The sequence below is a fragment of the Giraffa tippelskirchi genome, chromosome 6, assembly GCF_054371585.1.
Source record: "Giraffa tippelskirchi isolate mGirTip1 chromosome 6, T2T-mGirTip1v1.2.pri, whole genome shotgun sequence".
Taxonomy (NCBI): domain Eukaryota; kingdom Metazoa; phylum Chordata; class Mammalia; order Artiodactyla; family Giraffidae; genus Giraffa; species Giraffa tippelskirchi.
In genome coordinates, this window is record NC_137280.1 from 62,733,157 (window position 1) to 62,756,946 (window position 23,790).

A 23,790-nucleotide genomic window follows, 5' to 3' on the forward strand; every position below is an offset into this window, starting at 1 on the left:
TTTAGAATTTCCTGGCTATGTTTCACTTGAACTTTTTGAGTCTTTCCTGAGTAGAAACAGAAAAATAATAGCCAGCACTAAGAATATCATCTTATTACCAACGCTATCCCTAAGGGGTATAGAAGCCCCAGAAGATAAAGTTTTACAGGTCCCCTGTTTACCTAAACAACCTGAGTCACCTCAAGTCAACATGACAGCACCATTTTGATGGCCAAATCTTACATGAGTCCGGCGAAGGAAATACCAAACTTGCCAGCAGGAGCAATACTCTTGCCTTTAGAACCAGCCATTAGGTTTCTGGAGCATTTAACAGGCACAAGTCCTGGAGCTCCATGGATCATTTGGTCAACTCCATGCATAGTAGGAGTGGAAATAGAGAGTTGAAGAACATCCTATATAGAAGAAACAGACCTGAGGATCTATTTGTGGTCCAGGCTTGGTACACTCTGACTGATGGCATTGCCTGCCCCGGAGCCATTTTAGGTACCAGAAGTGTCTTTAGAAAATCAGAATGAGAGCACTTTAATTCACATGGTCTTCCTTGCCCACGTCTAAGGAGTATTTATTGATATCACTATGCGAGTAGCCTGGCTTTCCTGGAGGCTCAGACAGTAAAGAATCTGCCTGCAGCACAGGAAACCTGGATTTGATCCCTGAGTAGGGAAGATCCCCTAGAAAAGGGAATGGCAACCCACTCCAGTATTCCTCCCTGGAGAATTCCATGGACAGAGAAGCCTGGCGGTCTATAGTCCATAGGGTCCCAGAGTCCGACACTACTGAGCGACTAACGTACACGCATACTAGAGGCTAATTTCAGCTGTGCTTTTCTCATATACAAGATCCTATGAACATGTTTTACACTGAGCTAGATATTGCTATTCTCCCATTTTACAGATTCAGGAGTAGTGCTTAGATGCTAACAGACTGGCTCGCTCAGGCAGTCTGATGAATCTGTGCTCTGACCAGCTCTGCTCAGTGCCTTAGCTTCAGAGTGAAGGCCCCTCCCTCATCTTTCTGTTTGCGTTTGCATCTTTTACTTCCAAGGGTCCTCATGTCTGCTTTTTCCCATCAGGTGTATGACTTGAGCCTGTACCCAACACTACCTGACTCTTTAATGATTCCTATACCAGCCCCTTTCTTTGATGGTGTTTCATATTATAAATGTCTTAAAAAGATAGTGGTTGTGGAGAAAAGGGAACTCATTTGCACTATTGGTGAAAATGTAAATTGATAGAGCCACTATGGAGAACAGTATGGAAGTTCCTTAAAATATTAAAAATAGAAGTACCATGTGACCCAGCAATCCCACTACTGGGTATACACCCAGAGAAAACCACAATTCACAAAGGCACATGCACCCTAATATTCATTGCAGCACTATTTACAATAGCCAGAAGATGGAAACAACCTAAATGTCTATCAACAGAGGAATGGATAAAGAAAATGTGGTACATATACACAATAGAATATTGCTCAGTCATGAAAGGGAACAACATTGGGTTATTTGTAGAGATGTGGATGGACCTAGAGAGTATTACAGAATGAAGTAAGTCAGAAAGAGGAAAATAAATATCCTATATTATCCCATATATGTGGAATCTGAAAAAATTGGTACAGATGATCTTATTTACACAGCAGAAATAGAGACATAGACGTAGAGAAAAAAGAAATGGATACCAAAGGGGAAAGAGGGCAGGTGGGATGAGTTGGGAGGTTGAGATTGGCATATATACACTATTGATACTACGTATAAAATAGGTAACTAATAAGAACCTACTATATAGTACAGGGAACTCTACTCAAAGCTTTGTGAAGGCCTAAATGGGTAGGAAATCTATAAAAGAGGGGCTATATGTATATGTATATATATGTAAATGTATGTATATATATGTATATGTATGTATATGTATATGTATGTATATATATATGTATATGTATATATATATGTATATGTATATATATGTATATGTATGTATATGTTTTCTGGGCTTCCCTGGTGGCTCAGATGGCAAAGCATCTGCCTGCAGTGTGGGAGACCCAGGTTCAATTGGGAAGATCCTCTGGAGAAGGAAATGGCAACCCACTCCAGTACTCTTTCCTGGAAAATTCCATTGAAGGAGGAGCCTGGTAGGCTACAGTCCATGGTGTTGCAAAGAGTCGAACATGACTGAGTGACTTCACTTCACTTATGTATATGTGTAGTATAGCTGATTCTGTATTTTTCTGTATAATAGAAACTAACACAACACTGGAAAGCAATTATACTCCAATAAAAATTTTTAAAAAAGATTCAAAAAAGGTATTTTAAACAACACTTATTTATTGTAGAGTATGTTTCATTTCTATGGGCTGACTAAGAGAAAAGTAAAAACCAGTAGGGTCCCATTCAGCTACAAAGGCTATCTCTCTGTATATGCAGGCCTGCTTAATGTTTTGGTTTTTGAATAGCTGCCCCAAGACCTTTGAAAAATCTCCTCCCCATCTGCTATTTTACAGGGGAAATATCAAATGAACATATAATTTTGAAAGAAGCATCTTAAAATTAAGGTGCAATATAACTTGTAATTGTGTCTCTTCTATAACTCCCAATTTTACTATATGATATTTGTTAACTTTTTCACCTGCTGGGATATAAAACAATGACAGGCAAATAGCAAAATGGAAACTCTTGAAGTTTGCCATTATTTCTAAATTACTGTATTTTAAAAGCAATGTAAAAATAAATTTAAAAAAGAAAAAAAACGATGTAAATGTGTGCTACTTGATTCCCCTTTTCCATAGCCTCACAGAACATATTTGGGAAATATGGGCAAGAAGTGAAATTTGACTGTATATATAATATGCCATGCTATTTTTGTGTGCAGTTGGCAAATGCATTAAAATAATTGCGCTGTTAGTCCACCATTGGGTGGAAGAGTTTGCATTATACAGGGATCAGTAAGAAATTTGTCAGTCTCTTATGAAAGAGACCTCATCTTCTTTGCTTTGCATTGCTAAAGATGGTGTGTATGAGAACCGAAAGCTTGGCATTCAGCCACGGAGCCTGAGGTTGGAATATTTTACATCTGTCAATGGGATTCCTTTTGGCATCTTATAAGAACACAATGAATTTGATTTCAGAGAGGCGGGAGATCTTATACACCATTTCTCTTGTAAAAGAAACATCTATTGTGTGACCCAGTGAGCTGGTTTGAACTCCTCCAGCTCACGGTTCCATCTTCAATTGTCAAACAGCTATACTTTCTCCAGCTTTTGACATTTCCATTTTATGTGATTCTATTGAAAGGGAATTGTGGGGCCCGAGATTTAATTTAAAGTCTGTTTATTGAAATAAGCAGATGCTGTGAGAGCCACTTATCTGAATCTCTGAGGGCGAGATGGGTGAATTTGAATAAACAGAGATTTAGCAGGAATGCAATAAGTCAGGAGAATTCTCTGTGGTGGGGAGAGGAAGACTCTGGAAAGAGGGCATTGGTATATTATTATAGTCCAGTCTGAGGTCCTCTTAGACACAGAAGTGGAAAAGCTTCTCTCTTTCTCCTGCGCAAAGCACGTATCAGGACCAATGCACACAAAGTGCACAGGAAGCAGACTTCATCTCAATCCAACAATGAGCTTCTTACTGATTCCATTTTCCCCACAATAGAATGGGCTACCTCAAGGAGTAAGTGGTTAAAGTCACCACCCCCAACAACCCAGTATGGTAGGTAACATGATGACATTTAATTGGCAAGAAATCTGAGTCTCAGAGTGGCTGTGTGTCTGGTCTGCATTCTGCAGCTAGCACATGTTGGGTTTGAAGCCTGTATCTGCTGACTCCAAACCCTTTGATTTCTTAACCCTGCCAACCTATTCACTTGTAACTCTGTGAAGTCCCCATTGTGGGATCCTCTGGGGAAAGACAGGGTAGTAGAAGAAATTTGGACCCTGGGTAGGCCTGAAACATTGTTCAGGTCACTTCTACTTTTCTGCTTCCAAGGTTAGTGAATCTATGATCTTGTGACTCTAGAAGTCTCCTTGCTAAGACAAGATGAAAAAGGAGATGGATGTTTTAAAGCTCATACCGGAGACTCTTGCCTTTCCCAGTTCTTCCTCTAAGTTAGTTCTTCCTTTCTCAGGGTTCCTGTACACCATGGCAGGATTGCCTTTGGCATATAACCTACAGGATTCTAATTTGGACCCAGTCTGCCTCACCTGCCAGACTCTCAAGGCTCTTAGGAGCCATCTCTGTGTATCTCTTCCTTTTCCTGTGGCAACCTCTCTAATCACAGGATGCAGCCCAGTGTCTGATGCTTTGACGTTCTTGTAAGAAATGAATGGATATGTTGATTTGATCTGTTGAAGTGTCTTTTTAGCACCAAGCTGAGGATATTGTAAAAAATCCTGAGAAAATATAGTTATGCCTCTCAGATCAATGACTTCGAATAGGTACATGGGACCTTGGTTGTGGGAGGTGTGCAAAATGATAGTTCACTGTATAAGTGATTCTAAGGCAGCAAGTGAATTAAACAACGCTAAGCATGGACGGAGGAGCTTGGCGAGCTATAGCCCATAGGGTTGCAAACAGTTGGACATGACTGAACCAACTCAGCACACACGCACACATGCAAGCATTAATATGTCAACATCAGAGAGAGCAAGCTAAGGCTCTAACAGTGCTAATAAAAGTTAAAACATGAATCTAGCTATGTTTAGAGTAGGAGAGATAACAAAGAGCTTGGGTCAAGTGATGTGGTAAGAATATGGCAGAGAAAAACAGATGTATTAGTGCACATTTTGCTTTCATCATTTTTTTGTGGCCAACCCTGAGCTTTTCTATCTAACCCTCTTTTGCAGGAATTTTCTATATCTTTGACTGATTAATATGCATGGGAGTTATAAGTGTGATAGTTTCTTTACAAGTCAGGTTTAACTCCAGGTTAACATATAACATAGTTGTTGAGTAATAAACTTTTCAAACTCAAAAAAGAAATGGAAATGTAGAAGTAGGAAGCATCAGCCCACATATCCAAAAAACTAGGCAGGGGAAGTTAAAGCGGGCAGCATGGTTGAATAAATGTGTTTTTCTTGTTTTAAGATAAAGGATATGTGGCTTAAGAATATTACTAGGCAGAGGGGAAGGGAAGTTATTCTTCTTTTAGGATAGACTGACTTTTCCCCCTTGATTATAAATTCATTCTATTAAATGATGCACATTAACCAGTCACCTAGATATCTTATTTCTAATAATTGTCATTATATCACTTTTCATCTTCAAGTCATTCAGAACTTTCCAGAACCTTCTGTGTGGTGTTCACAGCTGATGACATGTTGGTCCTTCTTGAGTTGGTTCTTTCTTCCTTTGGTGGCCTTACCTCCATCTGCCTTCCAGGATGCCATGATCCAGCTATACTGTATCACCTGCAGTTTCTGGAAGGCTCCACACACTTTTACATTAATTATCTGGGACTTTCAATGCTGTTTTCTATGCCTGAAACATCCTTTCCCACCCTCTTTCTGCTTAGATTAAGTATTCCTCTTATCTCAGGTGATGCCTCCTCCAGAAAACCTTTTCTAGTCCCAGTCATCTTGGTGTCTTCAGAACAATCCATCCTTTCCTCTTTGCTAGCAGAGTGATTTTCTTGTGAGCAGCTGTCTAGATTCTGAGCTTTTTCAGCAGAGACACTGTATTTTGCTGCTGTTTTTTAGTCTGCCACCTAATCAGATGGCAGTAATTTTCTATCAGGCTGAATGATGTAAAAGCAAAGAACACTTAGCCATTTGTAGCATGAATTATTTCAAAATTCTGCTGCCCATTTCTATTTTGTGGCTTTAAGAGACAAAGTTTTTATTGTTTGTTATTTGTTATGGCTGTTTGGTTCTAACTTCCTTTTCCTCACATCACCCTGTGGTCCATTTCAGGTCTGTATAGAGTTTTTGGAAGCAGTTATGGTAACAATGGAGTACAGTACTTTTCCTCTTTCTTCCATCATAATTGCCACACCTTAGGACCACATCCTGTCTCAGTGTATGCATTATTTGAGCAGGTTAGTCTGTCTCTCAGGATTAGCTATATCTAGTTTCAAGTGATAATATTTAGGGCAGCTATAAATTTCTCTGCAGATATCACTTTTTCCCTTTAAAATTAATTTCTTGGGATAAATTTTCCAAAATGACATTGCTGGGTCAGAGTGTAAACATTTTTATGACTCTTGCCACCACTTGTCAAATTGCTTTCTGCAAAGACTGTCACTTTATAAGGCCTCCACCAAACTGGTTTTTCCTTTGCTTTCCTCATAATGTTTGGCCATTTGAAGAAAAGAGTGAATGAATGAATGAATTTGTTTTCATGATTTTGGTACATATAAAGTAGAGGTTTGGAATTGTTTCAATGTAATTTCTTTACTAGTAAGGAACATTTTCTTGTGTTTCTTATATGTATTTTTCTTGAGTTGATTATGTACAAGTATGGAGAGAAATCACTTGAAAGCAGAAGGAAAAGAGTAAATACTGAAACTGAAAAAAAGCTTACCAGCTGCTGGCTAGGCCGAAGAGAGAGGCCACCTGCAGTGGCTGTGTCTCCTTCATGGCTCCAGCCCCTCTCACTGTGGTTCCAGACTCACGGGCAGCCCCCTTGTAGTTCCAGCTCCTGCCTCTGCAAAGATGCAGTTATCATCCTCATTTAATGTGTGAGCACCAAGGTATAGAGAGAAGTAACTTCCCCAAGATCACTAGCTATTAAGTGATGGTGCTGGAACGCCAAGCAGGCAGTCTGACAAGGAAACTGAGGCTTGGAGAGTCGAGGACCCCACCCAAAGTCATACTGCTCGTAGGTGTTGGAGTCAGAATTCAGATGTAGGCTGTCTGAAAGCAGAGGACTGCAGATAAGGAAGTGAAGCAGTGATTTGGATGCAGAAAGCTTTTTTTTTTTGGTCCTGATTTTGCTGCCCTTGAAGCATGGAAGCCAGGCTAACGTTGCCCAGGGAAAGAGGAAGAGAAGGAGGAGGGGGAGGAAATGGAAGAGGGGAGGCTCCAGCTTTGACTTTGCTGTGACTTTGGTCTGAATGGCCAAATCCACTCAGCGGGCATCAGAAGCTGGGCTTTTATACACGGGCCCTGGTCTTCCCCCTGCTGTCCCTGATTAGCTCCGGGCCTCCGTGCTTCTCCACAGCCTCTGCCCACCAGGGGCTGGTTCTCTTGCTCTTTGCCCAAGCTTTTGATCAAAGTGTGCCGAGCACTAAAGGCACGGCCAGGAAGCGCTTCCTTAGGGCTGTCCAGGACTTCCTGGGATGGTTTCAAAGGTCGGAAAGCAATTTGCAGCTTTTGTGTGGAAGGCCGTGGGGTTTGGGAGGGAGTGCTCCACTCGGTGGGGGAGCTAATTAGGCCCAGTAACTGTTTGGCCACCTCACAAGCCACTTGAAAGCCCTCTGAGACCATGGGGTGGCAGGGATGGAGACCACTTTGTGCTCAGCGGGCAGCTTGCTGCTGCTGTGCCAGTGGAGTGTTTGGGAAATGAGGTGTGGGGAGACCGGCACTTAACAGTCCTCAGAGAATTTACCAAATGGACTCGTCATGAGCGATTGCCCTGTATTTACATCCTATAGCAGGTTGTAGAAAGGCCACAATCCTATCATGCTATACATTTTTTTTCTAGGATGCCTTTCTATGCCAAGCTGCCAATTATGGGTCACAGATGCAGCTGTATCCTTGTTAATAAAAGATCTCCATTCTTATCAATGAATTAACTGTTTCCATAGTGACTAATGCACTTTGAGAGAGTGAAATTGGGATATTCTAAAAGCAGATCCCCTAAGGAAATGCCAGAAAAGTAAGAAAGATGTTTTGATTATTCATAAATCACCACTACTGCCTGGTTTTGGGGAAGGAGGAGAGTGGAAAGATGTGTTATTAGACCACTTTTGGGGAAGAGAGGATGTATATACAGCTATAATAAGTGGCTTCATTTTTAAGATCGAATAGGACCAATTCTCATTTTGAATTCCATACCCGCTAACCCTCTTGGTTTCAGTTTCCTCATCTGAAGGTAAGGATAATTGTGACATCTCATAAGATGGTGAATAATAAATAAATAACTCAGGCAAAACACATAGCAGGTGTTCAGTGGGCATTAGTTCTTATTAATACCATATAAATGTTTCTTAGTACTAGTTTTGGAAGTTGATAAATAACCACTGTCATTTAGCCACCAGCTGTCTGATCCTTCGGTCTTTCCAGGCAGAAGCACTGGGTTCATCCCTGTTCCATCAGCAGCAGCTCATGTACTCATTTCTGTTGCTATCTTAATTAGTGCTCATTTGGTCTTTAACAGCAATGACTGGATACATGCATATAGATCTGCAAAAAGATAGGTGAAATTTTACAACTTAATTATGCCAGAGGCTGGTAACTATTCTCTAGGTCAGTGATTTCTTCCTTTCCTCCTGTCTGTTGTGTTGTGATCTGCTTTCTCCGTCTATCTGTCCTCTTCAGTGTTCTTTGTAGCGACCTTGAGGGGCCTTTCTGCAATGTTCCAGGGTCCAGGTATTCTACTGGAAGGGTTTTGTCATCCTGGCTGCAAACCATCATAAGCAGGCATAATTCCTTCTCTCCCTCCCCGCCCCCACCCCCCAGGTAGCTTCTTTGTCCTATGTTCCTCAGGGTGTTTGAACCTCCAAAACAGCCTGACAGTTTTTCTTTTTTCCCTTTTCCCCCTAAATGCACTTCTGCATCTCCCTATTTCACTCTGCCATGGAACTTGCCTCTTTATGGGGCTGGAATCTGCAGTAGAGGCATTCTACATGCCTTCTTTTGCTTCTCCGCAATTTTTTTTTAAAAAAAGACTATCTGGGTCCTTTAGGAAAGCCCCTTTAATTTAGGTGAAAAAACACTGACTTCCTGGTAAAGTATTCCTAGGAAGACTCAGTCCAGGAAGTCTTTTTATAATTTTAGCATTTAGGCCTACTATCCATTTTTTAAAGTTAATTTTTGCTTATGCATGAGATAGGCCTTAGGGTTTTTATTCTTTTATTTCTTATGTATATCCAATTATTCCAAACACTAGTTTGTTAACAAGACTATCCTTTACCATTGAATTGCCATGGAGATATTGTTAAAATTAGCTAACCTTGAATGTAGAGTTAATTTCTGGACTCTATTCTGCTCCTTACTCTCCAAGTCTGTCCTTATAACAATATCATACTGTCTTGATTATTGCAGCTTTATAATATATGTTGAAATTGTGTAGTGTGGTAGGCTGAAAAATGGTCCTCCAAATGATATTTATGTTCTAATCTCTGGAAACTGTGCAGACCATTTTTATGGGCTTTACGGAATTTGTTACAGTATCATTTCTGTTTTATGTTTTGGTTTTTTTGGCTGCAAGGCGTATGGGATCTTATCTCCCCAACCAGGGATCAAACCTGGATCCCCTGAATTGGAAGGCAAACTCTTAACCATGGAACCGCCAGGGAAGTCCCACAAATATCCTTACAAGCAGGAGGCAGGCACACACACACACACACACACACACACACACACACACACTCACACAGCTCAAATTTGCTGAGCTCTTCATAATACTATAGCTGGAAGTATCCAGACAGTTTTAATTAGAGGAGTGACGTGGTGAGAATGTGTTTTAGAAATAATATTTTGGCGGTAGTAGATTAGAGAAGAACCAAGACCAGATGTCAGGCACCCATCCTGGAGAACAGATGGATGCTGAAGGTAGGGAGGAAAGTTTTGACAATTCAGGAAAGGCTGAAGACGGCTGAATGCCTGAAGAGCCAGAGTGAAGCCCAGGAGGGGATTAAGGAGCACATCCACAGTGTAATCAATAGACATTAGGAATGTCCCTTTTCTGACTACATTCCAATTGCTTTGTACTCGATAATTGTCTTACATTTTCTACCAGCAGTTTGCGTTAAAATTTTGTCTTCTCCCAGATTAGAACTTGTGTCAAGGATAGAAGTCGACTTTAATATTTAAAAATATATATATATATCAATGTTTAAAGGATAGAAGACATATGGGATCTTATCTCCCCAACCAGGGATCAAACCTGGATCCCCTGAATTGGAAGGCAAACTCTTAACCACGGAACCGCCAGGGAAGTCCCACAAATATCCTTATAAGCAGGAGGCAGGCACACACACACACACACACACACACACACACACACACACACTCACACAGCTCAGATTTGCTGAGCTCTTCATAATACTATAGCTGGAAGTACCCAGACAGTTTTAATTAGAGGAGTGACGTGGTGAGAATGTGTCAAGGATAGAAGTCGACTTTAATATTTAAAAATATATGTATATCAATGTTTAAACTACCACTAGACCTGTGGTAGCAGTTTAATATATTTCAGTCAGCTTGATTTAAACAGAATGGTAATTCTGAGGCTTGAAATTCCAAACTTGCTTCTAACTCATGTTAAAAGATAAACTGAGGCATAGTAAAAATTTTAAGAGTTTGAGTGCAAACTTTCAGTTATAAGTAATAGGGTTGTAACATACAGCATGACTGTACCTAAAATTGCTATGTGCTATGTTTGAAAGTTGTTAAGAGAGTAGCTCCTAAGAGTTTTCATCACAAGGAAAAAATAATTTATTTTGTACCTGTATGAGATGATAGATGTTAACTAAATTTATTGTGGTAACCATGTCATAATAAATACAAGTCAAATTATTATGTTATATATCTTAAATTTCTGGAGAAGGAAATGGCAACCCACTCCAGTATTCTTGCCTGGAGAATCCCATGGTCAGAGGAGCCTGGCAGGCTACAGTCCATGGGGTCGTAAGAGTCGGACACAACTCAGCAACTACACCACCACATACCTTAAATTTATACAGTGCGGTATGTCAGTTATCTCCGGGGGGAAAAACAGGTTACTTGAACAACAACTGATTTGAATAAGGCTGTAGCAAACCGGAAGTGGTTAGGAGCCCACTATGACCTGATTCAGGGGAAAGACTTACAGAAAGTGCAGAAACAAAGAAGGGCACTGATTTGTTTGGTTGTGTCTTAAAGCCTAGTTGGCTATTTGCCATTGGTTGTCCTTAGCTTTTGATTTGTAACCTTGAGTCATTTATAGGCTTAGGTTTTGCCTTTGCTTACATAGAACCGCCTTGGCATTAGGGCCATCTCAGTCTAATGGCCTTTATGTTCAATTAATTAAACACTTGCCTTGGAAGGGTAGATAAATCAAGTGGCTTTAGGGAACTTCAATTTTGTATCTTTTTCAAAAAGTTTTTGTTTGTTTTTGGCTATGCTGGGTCTTCGCTCCTGCTTTCCCTAGCTGTAGGGAAATGGCGATATTCTTGGTTGCGGTGCTCAGGCTCCTCTGCAAGCCAATTGGAGTGGCTTCTCTTGTTGTAGAGCATGGGCTCTAGGGCAAGCAAGCTACAGTAGTTGTTGCTCCCAGGCTCTAGAGCACAGGCTCAGTAGTTGTGGCCCATGGGTTTAGTTGCTCCAGGGCAAGTAGCATCTTCCTGGATCAGGGATTGAACTCGTGCCTCCTGCATTGGCAGGTGGATTCTTTACCACTGAGCCACCAGGGAAGCCCCCACACTTTGTATCTTATCAATAGGAATTATAATCCTAGTATGGATGGTGTGTGTGCTCAGTTGTGTCTGACTCTTTGCGACCCCCTGGACTGTAGCCTGCCAGGCTCCTCTGTCCATAGAATTTTCCAGGCAAGGATACCAGAGTGGGTTGCCATTTCCTCCTCCAGAGGATCTTCCCCACCCAGGGACTAAACTCATATCTCTTATGTCTCCTGCATTGTCAGGCAGATTCTTTACCATTGGTACCACCTGGGAAGCCCTAATCCTAGTATAATTAATGTTAATAGGAATAATGTCTCATTTTCCCCAGGGATTGTAATGAAGAATAGGTAAGCCTGAAGTGAATGTAATTGGCAAGGCTGAAATGTACCCTGAATGATAAACCATGCATTTCTCCCAGAATCGGCTTTCAGAGGGTGTTCAGGGCAGAATATTCTCCATCTTTTATATCACTAGGATGGTATGAACAGATGTCTGACCTCACTGTATTTTCAAAACTGCCTAATGGTTTTCAGAAAGTGGTGTGCCCTGTGGTGGAATAACCATTTCAAAGACAAGCAATAGAACACAAGCTGGTTTTCAATATCTCAAAAGAAGAACACAGACCTTAGATTCACACAAAATTAACACCTTCATTCTCTTTCACAGCCAGACGTGAGGGAGGTTGTTATTCTGGTTTGCATTGTAGATGTGCAAGCCTTGAGAAGACCCTCCTTAGGAACAGGGAAACTCTGCTCTGTAATGACATTCAGATTTTTAGGAGTTTTACATTGCCTGAAACTTGTCTCCATAAAATAACGTAGAAGATGTTCTCCAACATTAATGAACTGTGAAATTTCCTAGGTGCTGAGAGCTAGCTTTTGACAGGCAGAGAGTAGCTCTCGGATGTGGTGGAAAACCTCTGAATAGACCCAGTGTCTGGACTTAATTCGAGGCTGTTCCTGGCCAAGTGTGCCTGTGAGTTCATTTCCTCCTCTCTCAAAAGAGAACCAGTTTATTAGCCATTAATGTTGACTTAACTAATATATTGCACACCTAATTTTAATAATTGCTTTAAAAAAATTGCCCCCTTTCTCCTTCCAGTTTTATTGCAATATAATTGACTTACAGCACTGGATAAGTTTAAGGTGTATAGCACGATGATTTGACTTACACACGTAGTGAAATGATTGCCACAGTAAGTTAGGGAACATCCATCATCTCATATAGATATAAAAGAAAAGAAAAAAATTTTTCCTTGTGATGAGAACTCAGGATATACCCTCTTAGAAACATATATAACATATAGCAGTGTTAGTTATATTGACCATGCTATATATTACATCCCTGAAATTTGGAAGTGAAGTCAAATTGTTAGTTGCTCGGTCGTGTCTGACTCTTATGACCACATAGACTGTAGCCCACCAGGTTACTTTGTCCGTGGGATTTTCCAGGCAAGAATACTGGAGTGGGTAGCCATTTCCTTCTCCAGGGGATCTTCCTGACCCAGGGATCAAATATGGGTCTCTGCACTGCAGGCAGATTCTTTACTGTCTGAACAAACAGGGGAAGCCCAAAGACATTGCATCTCTAGTACTGATTTATCTTATAACTGAAAGTGTGACGTTTTTACTTCCTTCATCTGATTTTTTTAATAATTATCTTTTGATATTTTTCAGGACTCAATAAAATAGAATAAAATCAATAATAAATAAATAAAATAAGTTCGCTTCCTTTGGTCAAATTCAAAGAATTACTGAATCATAAGGAGATGAACCATTTCCCCAGCACTAAAATAGGCCACTTGTGCCTGCCAGCCTCATCCTTGCAGAAATATTTTAAAGCATGGACAACCTCTGCTCACCCAAGCTGTAGTCTGGAATCTGAAAAGAGAAAATAGGCCAAGTCATTCCAGTCCTCAGCCGTCAGACTGTAACTGCCGCTGCCAAGTATCTTTTAGTCTTGGTGCAAGCTCCAGCTGGAGCTGAGATGTTTCCATCTGTATGACTGCAGGTGGTTATATAATTAACCACGCACGTGTGTAGGCTATAAAGAAAAGTCTAGTAACAAATCCATCCTTCGTGTACATCTGTTGGAGGTAACAATGGACTGGAAAAGGGTGTGTCTTTAAAATAAATGCACCACAATCCTTTTGTTTTCTGAATCTTCTGGAGTTGCTTATTTAGGCAAAATCATGGCTCAAGGCTGAGTGAATGAAGTGGCAGGAGTAAGCAAGCTTGAAGTATTAGTATATCCTAATGCTATACCTATATCCTCTGCTAACCACTCAGCTTGAGCTTTTTCTGTCCTTCGGAAGCCTGTATCATGGGGACTTCCCTGGTGGTCCAGTGGCTAAGACTCTGAGCTCCCAAAGCAGGGAGCTTGGGTTCAACCCCTGGTTGGGGCACTGTAACCCACATGCTACAACTAAAGATCCTGCATGTTGCAACGAAGACCCAGTACAGCCAAATAAATAAATAAAAATTTAAAATAAAGAAGCCTGTAACAGCCACTAATGTCCTCTGGGGAGGTCACTTTTCACTAGGACTCCTTGCACTTCCTGTCTTCTGCATTGGGATTTGGTCTTGTCATTGTTGTTGTTCAGTCACTCAGTTGTGTCCAACTCTTTGTGACCCCATGGACTGCAGCATACCAGACTTCCCTGTCCTTCACCATCTCCTGGAGCTTGCTCAAACTCATGTCCACTGAGTCAGTGATGTCATCCAACCATCTCATCCTCTGTTGTCCCCTTCTCCTCCTGCTTCAGTCTTTTCCCAGCATCAGGGTCTTTTCCAATGAGTCAGCTCTTCGCACCAGGTGGCCAAAGTATTGGAGCTTCAGCTTTAGCATCAGTCCTTCCAATGAATATTCAGGACTGATCTCCTTTAGGATGGACTGGTTGGATCTCCTTGCAGTCCAAGGGACTCTCAAGAGTCTTCTCCAACACCACAGTTCAAAAGCATCAATTCTTCGGTGCTCAGCTTTCTTTACGGTCCAACTCTCACATCCAAACATGACTACTGGAAAAACCACAACTTTGACTAGATGGACCTTTGTAATGTAAAGTAATGTCTCTGCTTTTTAACATGCTGTTTAGGTTTGTCATAACTTTTCTTCCAAGGAGCAAGCATCTTTTAATTTCATGGCTGCAGTCACCATCTGCAGTGATTTTGGAGGCCCCCAAATCAAGACTGTCACTGTTTCCATTGTTTCCCCATCTATTGCCCATGAAGTGATGGGACCAGATGCCATGATCTTAGTTTTCTGAACGTTGAGCTTTAAGCCAGCTTTTCCACTCTCCTCTTTCACTTTCATCAAGAGGCTCTTCAATTCCTCTTCGCTTTCTGCCATAAGGGTGGTGTCATTTGCATATCTGAGGCTATTGATGTTTCTCCCAGCAAATCTGATTCTAGCTTGTGCTTCATCCAGCCCAGCATTTTGCATCATGTACTCTGCATATAAGTTAAATAAGCAGCGTGACAATATACAGCCTTGATATACTCCTTTCCCAATTTGGAACCAGTCCATTGTTTGATGTCTGATTATAACTGTTGCTTCTTGACCTGCATACAGATTTCTCAGGAGGCAGGTAAGGTGGTCTGGTATTCCCATCTCTTTAGGAATTTTCCACAAGTCTGATATATTTCTTGCCCTTCCAGATCAGATGGATGCACATCTCCACCTTTCACACTCACCAATGATGGAAACAACAATTCCAATCACAAGACTCTATTAAGTCCCTATCTTGTTTCTATACCACTGTTGATTTCTATCACCAGGACCTTGATGATGTGGTGACACGTGTGGTATGATGGACAAGGTGATATTTTGATCCTTGAACAACTGCTCATGATCTTACTTTTGAATTTGTTCAGAACCAGTTGTAGAAGAGAAGGTTAAATGCACCCTGTAAATTCCCAACAATTTTGATCTAATTTCCAAAACACCAGACACTTCTCCAGTTTCAGCTTAGGTCAGTTTTTCTTCCAGTTTTAGCTATATTGGAAAATTGCCACTCAAAATTATTCTTATTTATTTATTTATTTTTGTGGGGGGCTTCTCTGGTGGCTCAGATGGTAAAGAATACACCTGCAATGCAGGAGAGACAGGTTCGATCCCTGGGTCGGGAAGATCCCTTGGAGAAGGGAAAGGTTACCCACTCCAGTATTCCTGCCTGGAAAATTCCATGGACAGGGGAGCCTGGCAAGCTGCAGTCCACGGGGTCACAAAGAGCCAGACAGGGCTGAGCAACTAAGCATACACATGTGGACATGCTGGATCTTCATTGCTGCGAGAGCTTTCTCTAGTTGCAGCGAGTGAGGGCTACTCTCTAGCTGTGGTGCATGGGCTTCTCTTGTTGCAGAGCACAGGCACTAGGGTGCTGTGGCTTCAGTGCTGTGGTGCACAGGAGCTCAAGAGTTGCAGCTCCCAGGCTCTAGAGCACAGGCCTAATAGATGTGGCCCATGGGCTTAGTTGCTCCTCGGCATGTGGGATCTTCCTGGATCAGGGATTGAGTCGGTATCTCCTGCATTGGCAGCTGGATTCTTTACCTCTGAGCCACCAGGAAAGCCTCCAAAATGATTCTTAGTCTTTATTTGATAGTCACTTTCTCCATGCTTAAATGGTTCTTCCAATCACTAGTTAGCAAAAAGCTGGACTTCCATCAGTAGTGAAAGAATAATATTGGCTCCTGGCTGTTGCCCCATTGTTTGGAGCCCAAGCAGATATAGGATTTCAAATTACAGTTTCATGAAAAGTCTAGAAAGGTTCAGTCTAACAACACAGTTCTGTTCTTTCACATTGTTGAATTGTCTTCCTAATGGCTGTTAGAGCCTGAGAACCAAACCCCTTATTTGGATAAAGGGCAGGGCTGACATGTCATCAGGGTGTTGACAGACGCAGCAGCCAGGCCTTCATTGTGCATGTGTGTGTATTAGCAACTGAAGTGTGCCTCGTGCGACACTACCTGAGAAAGTTTTGAGACTCACCTGGCAAGATGAGATAATGGGTTTCTACATTTAGGATCTTGGCTCTCTTGACACCAGAACTTTTAGCTCTGACTTAAGAGCTTATCACTATAGCGACTGGAAAAAAAAAAAAAGCCACTTTCTGATCATAAGGAGAAAAGATTTCCCAAAAGTCTCTTACAAATCAGAGCAATGAGTGAAAAGTGAGGGAGATGAGGCTGGCTAGGGTTTTATATTCCACAAAGCCAGGAGAAGGAATTTTCTGAGTGTCCTTTGCCAGGAGTAAGTCCTTGAAAGCCAGCTCAAGACTTGAACAAAGCTGGCTTGGCTTATCCTTAATTTAGGATAGAAAAGCAAAAAATGAATCAGTAAAAATTTAAACCCTGGGGACCCAAGGGAAATTTCTACAAGGTTCCTTATATTTTGTGTTTGCATTCCTAGTTCCATTCCTGTCTTTTCTAATCCATTTGGTTTATGGCTGCTGGATTAATCTTTCTAATAATTTTGTGTATGACACTTCCCTGCACAGAAACCCACAAGAGTAGGTTTTTTTTTTGTCTCCAGGAGACCAGAGTCAATAGTCTGGCTTTCAAATGCCATCTTGCGCTGGTGTCTGCCCACCTGCGAGACTCCTCCTCCATAGCTACAGTCATAGGAATCATGCTGTTTGTACTGAGCATCTCATGCACAACCTTTTGATTTTGCTTGTGGGTGTTGTCATCAAAGTCTGGAGTACATGAGAATTACTTAAGAAGTCCATCAAAAGTACCAGCACCACCTTCATTCTGTTCTTCCATGTGGGATGTCTCTTTGCACCTCAATCTGCTTATCTAAATAAGCCCTCGTTTTCTCGAAAGGCTGGCTTTTGATTCACCACCAGCTCAATTTATTAATAGATAAGTGGATATGAAAGGAGAAAGGTGTTCTAAGTAGGGGGAAAACAAAGTGAAAACTGAGAATGTTTAGAAACCACCAGTCATAATTTAGGTCTGCAGATTGTCTAAGTGACTTAGCACTGCCTGGTATGGCCGCATGGGGGAGTTAGCCTGTCCTTTGTTGGAAAAATGTTAGTTTTGTGGTTGGAGAGGATTGAGTCTCCAGCCTCTCTTAATTCCTGGGGTTGGGTTGGGCTAGCTTGGGTAAGTCACTTATTCTTCTGACATCGAGTCATTCACTTGGAGAAAGTGGGCTCCGCCTTTATCTAGGGATTAGATGTTATGATGCCCACAATGTGTGTATAATGTAGTGGGTACTTAATACTGGTTCTCTCCCCTTCTGTGATGAGGACAAGATGAGGGGTGATGGGGACAAGATGAGGAGCCAGTTGTGACACGACAACAGATCCACCGATGCCTTGCCATTACCGCCCATTTCCAACCACCAACCCCTACATCCCTGTGCTTGAGAACTTTCTCTCTGAGGCATGGTTTTCTTTCCTGTGGGCGGACTGAAAGTGCCCAAGAATTGATGGCTCAGATGGTAAAGAAGGTGCTTGCAATGTAAGAGATTCGGGTTCGATCTCTGGATCAGGAAGACCCTCTGGAGAAGGGAATGGCAACCCACTCCAGTATTCTTGCCTGGAGAATCCCATGGATGGAGGAGCCTGGCAGGCTGCAGTCCTTGGGGTCGCAGAGTCAGACACGACTGAGTGACTAGCACTTACTTACTTAGGAATTGCTAGGGGCAGCCTTCAACCAATGGCTAGTGGGGACAGCTGTATAAACACCCTAGCTTCCTCATCCTTGGGGTGTATTTGACATTGGCTGTCAGAGTGACCCCATGGGATTGAACTTCAGCCATTCAGATCACGTGCCTCCCACTCGGCTGCCTTCTCTCTTGTCTCTCCCACTCCCCTGCCAGTATTTTCTTCACCTCACAAATAAACTACTTGCGTTTGAATCTCTATCTCAGGCACTGATTCTTCTAGAAGAATCCAAACTAACACAGAATCCGAATCTACATTTCTGTCTACAGCTCCTCCAGTAGGTCTGGCGTAGCTGTTTCCAATTGTTTTATGGATCTGGGTGGCAGAATAAATATATCATTTCAGTCCTCATAAGCCAGGCTGTCATCGTGTAACATAAGATATGTGACAGTGGCAGTAACACGTTACATCTTAGTCAGTCTAATGTGTAAACTAATACAACAGTTGGGCACATTCCACGTCTCTGACACTAAATGATGACTGAATTATTGATAACCGGTCCCACATTTCCTTGAATCAAATATTAATATAGCAATATCTTGCATGTGGTAGCTGGATCCCTTCTGAACGATTTCATCACTCAGAAATCCAACCACATTCTTTCACCTCACACAAGATGAATTAGGTGCATTCTGGAAAGACAACTTGGGGAGATGGAATGCTTAAACATTGGCTGTTGTGTTCTATCAGACTTGACACATGGCAGGCTTTCCCTGGGACAAATGTCAAACACTAAAGAAGGATTTCAATAGTCTGAGGCTTTCATTAGGGTCTACGGTAGAATTTGTTCTTGCTGACTTATTTCACGGTAGCTTTGAAATGGGAAACACAAAACACAGCCAGGTCAGAATTGGAATGAACTTTTCATCTGCATCGTTCATATTTGGTATTTGGTTTCAAGTATTTTGGCTTATTTAATCTCACCCTCCTCTGGATGCTTGTAGTGCTTTCTTTCTTTCTTTTTTTTGGCCTCACCACTTGGCATGTGGTGGGATCTTAGTTGCTTGACCAGGGATCGATCTGAGCCTGTGCCCCTTGCATTGAGAGTGCAGATTCTTAACCATTGAACCACCAGGGAAGTCCCTGTAGTGCTTTCAGTCGTACTGCTCTCTGGTCACCCAGATATTCCTTGTATGGATACCTTTATTGGTGTGTGTCTTGCCTCTTCTACTGGATCATGTTCTCCGTGGAGTCATGGTAGTCAGTGCTGTTGACTTTGAGATGTTCTTTCCCAAGGACCTTATATTTCATCCATTTTGGCCTCCTAGAACTTAGTAAAGAACACAGGACATTGAAGATGCTCTGTGTTTTTTAAGTGACAGACTTTGGCACTGAGCTCATGTGAAAGATGTACCCTGTCAGTAAGATTTGGGGCCTCAGGGATGCTTAGTTCACGCTTTTCTCATCTCTCTTCTCAATCAGAAATAATCTTGTTAACTAAAGATTTAAAAAGAAAGAAAAAAAATGCTAAGAGATCTGAGAAAATCCTTTTGGAAGTATTTAAAGGATGTGTTAGCATTTATTGATTTTATTAATATTACTGGTACTCAGTGCCATACTTTTGCATTCAGCAAACATCTATGGAACATTTGCTATGATATGGGCACTGTGCTGTGTCCTTGGGATTTTTAGATTATTAAAAACCTCTACCACTCATTGCTATGTGCTTCTGGGCAATACAAGTTCACTAAGCCTGAACAAGGGTTTTAAGCAGTCACAAAACTTTCTTAGTGTGTTTCTAAAACAGAAATCAGCTGGAGTTATCATTCTTAAACACATGTTATAGTTCATGTAAAGACTAAGTTGAAAAGATCTGACAATGACCAACTTTTAGATGCCAGGCACTGTGTTGTAGGTACATTAACTATGCAAAGAAAGTATTGGCATACATCAACATGATCAGCCTATATTATTAAACATATATACTACTAATATGTGTTTTATTTTATTTAATTAGCCATCAAAGGTTTCTTCTCCTTGGAGATGAGGGAATGAGTTTTCCTAGTTAACTTTCCACTTTAAGAACACAAATCTTACTTATAATTTTGGAATATACTTTAAGCTACCTTTGTATTTATTGTATATCATCTAGGAGTGTTTGTCTCACTCACATTCTTTGTATTCACTTTCTCCACTAACAAAGACAGAAATATTACATACTGAAACTTTATAAATAGATATTTACTGAATAGAAGAAACAAAATCCCCATATATATTTATATTCCAAACTTCCTAAAAAATTAAACATTTCTTATTGTATTCATCATTCTTTTATTTTACATCTGTAAATATTTATATTTAATGTTTTATTTCCTCTCTGGAGTACTATTTTGAACTAATAGGCTTTCATAGGTACAACTCACTTCAATTAACCATCAGATTATAATAATTATTTTTGATGGTGAAATTTTCACAGCTTGGTGGTGCTAGCTATTTTAGTCAGAATCTTTTGCCTTTTAAATAGTGTTCCAAAATGACTCTTAGCTCCACCCATAATTTCTTCTGTAATATGTAATAAATCTGTAATATGGAGTGAATAAAATTATATTCGGTGTTTTCCTCTGTGAATCATTGAATATAAGAGTTGATTACACTCCTATCACCATGGCTGTGACTCATTGTAATTACTCTTCATCCCGTCTCGTTTCTTAAAATTGTGCTGGTTATTTTCCATTGATGCTTATCTCCCCACTTGGCTAATTCATTTTTTCCTCTTCCCACTCATCTCTGTATATTTCTGGGGACTGATTTGTTTCAAGTATATTAAAGGCTCCATTGAAATACCACCACTAGGAGACTGGAGAGTCTGGGGGGGTCTGAGGAAAGACAGTTTGGGGTATTGGCATCCTCACCTCTCCCTTTTCTTAGTGTTTCAGTTTGGAGAATGACTGCATCCTTCTAGACTGGAGTTTCTGCAGGTATTTTCTTCTCCATGTTTTCCAGTCTCACCAGTAACACTATTTCCTCCCATTGTCCCTTCAACCAAAGGGGTGGTGGTAACTCATTGCTAATCTCTGAGTGCCTCCACGTCATTAGCGGGTTCTCTTAATTTGATCAAAGGTCATACAGTCTCTTTACTCAAATCGTTTTGAGTGGAATTTTGTTTCCTGTAGGGACCCTAACTGACACAACATTTTTTTTTTTGCCATAAGTTTTATTCTATTTTTTTAAAAAATTATTTATTTTAATTGGAGGCTAATAACTTTACAGTATTGTGGTGGTTTTTGCTGTACATTAACATGAATCAGCCAAGGGTGTACGTGCGCATTCCTGCCGTAAAGGCTTGAGTTCTCAGCTTAAGAGCAGACAGGGCTCCTGTGCTTTCTGATGAGGCGCTGATAGATGAGGATGCAGGTGCTTCGCTCTGCTCCTGGAAACACTGGATGAACTTTAATACATTGAATAACCAGTTTCTGAGCACCCACCTAATCACTCTGATTCTGAAATGAATGATTAAAAACACAGCAGGATTCTTTCAATTTCAGACTCTCCCGGTTACTCTATTACTTTACAGCTCAATAGTAGTTTTTAATCTTAACTCTTCAGATAGGAAAGCAGAGATCCATTAAGATCTCACAGGTTGAAGATAAGGGATAACTAGTTTCTAAAATGAGATGATCAGGACAATCCACTAAAATGTTTAATTAGACTTATTTGCAAAACAACATCATCAAATAATCTTAACCTCTCTCTGCCATCTCCATTTCTACTGCCTTGCTTTGTCACGTCCACGTTCAAACCCCACCTATAAAGGTGGTGGTGGCTTCTTCCTTCTTTATCCTGTTTTGGTTACTCTCCTTGGGATGTGGCAATTGGGAACTATTTGGCCTCTCTGGAGCAGGAAATTTGTGTTCCCTTCCACTTCAGAGTTCTCATTACTGTTTTCTTATTCTTCATTTTGGATTAAATCAGATCCATCCTTAAATGTATGAAACAAGAAATGATCAAAGCAGCAATTTTGGTCATTTGTTTCTGAGAATGTTTGCCAGAGTGACCAGGCATTATCCTTTTCATTTCTCCTGTGGATTGACTGTTGGCTCTCTTCCAAGGATGTGCCTGGGAAGAGCTATCTTAGTCTTCTGAGAGGGCACGTGAGTTAATTTAACTTTTGTAGAATGTTTATGGTAGTACTGATTTGAATGACTGATATATTGGAATTATTCGTGATGGGAGCATCACCTAGCTTATCTTTATTGATCTATTTATTGTTATAAGAGAAAACTCCTGTTACAGACCCCCTATTTGTTCTTTCTTTCTCATGTTTGTGTTTAAAGGCTTCTTTAATGGAAACATACAGGCTATCTTTCTGGTGTCCACTTTTCTGAACTGGTTCTGCAATACAAAACAAAGGCCAAAACTCATAAGCTAACATTTGGAGTTTTCTCAAATTTTTCCCCATTCTTTTTTCCTGTGTGCCTCTTCTTGCTTATGTTTAAATACTTTAATCTCCAGTCAAGTTGGGCTTCTCACTGTTTGAAAGGCACATTCTGCCTTTCCTTTCTTCTGTGTGCAATGGAGTGATTTGGAACTGGCTTTTCAGAGTCAGACAAATTGGGTTTGCATTTTAACTTCAGCTCACAGCTCTCTTTAGCTCTGTAAAAACATGAGAAAATGAGAAAATCATTCAGTCTTTCAGAGGTGGTTTCTTCTGTGAATAGGAGCTATGGTATCTTCTTTGCAGTATCAAGTTGCGGATTCATGAGAAAGTGTTTGAAAAGTGTTTATTTAGCACAACACTTGATTCATGGTATGCTTTCAATACCTGGAAGTTTAGCTATGATTTCATGCATTTCTTTTAGATGGAATCTCCTATTAGTGACCCTAACTCAGTCCTTCAAGGATAGTTTAAATGCTTTGTCTGACCACCTGTGTGTTTTTATGTCCCACCTACAACTCCTTCTTCATCTGTAGCAACTATATACCACTTCTTATCTTTGGCAATACCAAAGTAATTATAGGTACCTCTTCTAGGTCTAATCTGACATACTTTACAGATTATGGTCTGACTGATACTTTAATGTTTCGCATATACATCTTTTATCATGCGTTAGATTTCAAGCTTCTTGAGGGTAGAATTCATGTCTATTTCTCAATTTTGTACATCCTACAACATCCCACACTGGGCCTGAAAACCACTCCAAGATGGAACTCAATAAAGCACTTTTGAATGAGTATTGAGTGGAATTTTATCACACTTGCCTTGGTCACATCATAGTCATTTCTCTTTTCTCTGGGTCCTTTGTTTCTGCTGAATATTTCATTTATTGTAAGAAGTTTAAGGAGGAAGAGACAAACTTTGGAGCACCACTGAGCTAGGTAATTACAAACATCGTGTAATTGAATTTTCATTTTAGTCCTTTGGGGCAGGTATTTGTTAGGCTACATATCCAGGCCCACACAGGTGGTAATTGGTAGAGATGGGTGTGTTGATTTCTAGAAGCCATGCTGTTTTCATTATATGATATTTGTTTTTGTATCAGGCTTTGTAACAATGTTTACAACTTTTTCTCTAGCCCTAGGCTAGCTCATTTTCTGTTCTGACTCTATTAAATGGGATGGAGACATTTAAAAATATGGAGCCCTTAA